Source organism: Phocoena phocoena, chromosome 4, assembly GCF_963924675.1.
Source record: "Phocoena phocoena chromosome 4, mPhoPho1.1, whole genome shotgun sequence".
Classification (NCBI taxonomy): Eukaryota; Metazoa; Chordata; class Mammalia; order Artiodactyla; family Phocoenidae; genus Phocoena; species Phocoena phocoena.
The window spans coordinates 126,368,745-126,370,293 of NC_089222.1; the positions used below are offsets into that span (position 1 = coordinate 126,368,745).

At 48.0% G+C, this 1,549-nt stretch overlaps 1 non-coding gene across 1 annotated transcript; it reads right to left on the bottom strand.

Moving 5' to 3' along the window:
- Positions 1-515: 515 nt before the first annotated feature.
- On the bottom strand, positions 516-679 carry LOC136123019 (U1 spliceosomal RNA). The gene has a single exon (XR_010655900.1). It is a non-coding gene; the product is annotated as a U1 spliceosomal RNA (small nuclear RNA).
- Positions 680-1,549: the final 870 nt, after the last annotated feature.

The window sequence follows — 1,549 nt, forward strand, 5'->3', positions numbered from 1 at the left end:
CTTCCTGGTGGAGGGAACTAGTGCCTGTGTTCTGGTGGATGAGGCTGTTTCTTGTCTTTATGGTGGGCAGGTCTACATCTGGTGGTGTGTATTGGGGTGTCTGTGGCCTTATTATGATTTTAGGCAGCCTCTGTGCTAATGGATGGGGTTGTGTTCCTGTCTTGATAGTTGTTTGGCATACGGTGTCCTGCACGGTAGCTTGCTGGTCGTTGAGTGGAGCTGGGTCTTGGCGTTGAGATGGAGATCTCTAGGAGATTTTCACCATTTGATATTATGTGGAGCTGGGAGGTTTCTTGTGGACCAGTGTCTTGAACTTGGCTCTCCCACCTCAGGGGCACAGCCCTGATGCCTGGTTAGAGCACCAACAGCCTGTCCTCCACACAGCTCAGAATAAAAAGGAGAAAAAAAAAGAAAGAAAGAAGATAGAATAAAATAAAATAAAGTAAAATAAAATAAAGTTACTAAAATAAAACATAAATAATAGTTATTAAGAAAACAATGTTTTTTTCTTTTTTCAGGGGAAAGCGTGAACACAGTCCCCCACTACCACAAATTATGCAGTCGAGTTTCCCACATTTGGGGAAATCGCAGGGGTCAGCACATCTGGAGTGCAATGGATAAGCCCCTCCCTCGGAAAACCACCTTCGTGATCATGGTATCTCCCCTGCCAGGTAAGTATAGAAAACAAAATGTTTTAATTAAAAAAAAAAAAAACTGAAACAAAAACAAACAAACAAAAAATGGACAGACAGAACCCTAGGACAAATGGTTAAAGCAAAGCTATACAGACAAAATCACACACAGAAGCATGCGCATACATACTCACAAATAGAGAAAAAGGGGGAAAAAAAAAAAAAAACATATATCATTGCTCCCAAAGTCCACATCCTCAATTTGGGATGATTCGTTGTCTATTCAGGTATTCCACAGATACAGGTACATCAGGTTGATTGTGGAGATTTAATCCTCTGCTCCTGAGGCTGCTGGGAGAGATTTCCCTTTCTCTTCCTTGTTCGCACAGCTCCCGGGGTTCAGCTTTGGATTTGTACCCGCCTCGGCATGTAGGTCGCCTGAGGGCGTCTTTTCTTCACTCAGGACGGGGTTAAAGGCGCAGCTGATCTGGGGGCTCTGGCTCACTCAGGCTGGGGGGAGGGAGGGGTACGGATGGGGGGGTGAGCCTGTGGCAACAGAGGCCAGCGTGACGTTGCAAAAGCCTGAGGTGTGCAGTGTGTTTCCTGGGAAAGTCTCTGGATTACGGGACCCTAGCAGTGGCGGGCTGCACAGGCTCCCCGGAAGCAGGGTGTGTGGATAGTGACATGTGCTCGCACACAGGCTTCTTGGTGACTGCAGCAGCAGCCTTTGCGTCTCATGACCGTCTGTGGGGTCCGTGCTGACAGCCGCGGCTCGTGCCCGTCTCTGGAGCTCCTTTAAGCAGCGCTCTGAATCCCCTCTCCTTGCACACCAGGAAACAAAGAGGTAAGAAAAAGTCTGTTGTCTCTTAGGCAGTTCCAGACTTTTCCCGGACTCCTTCCCGGCTAGCCATGGCGCA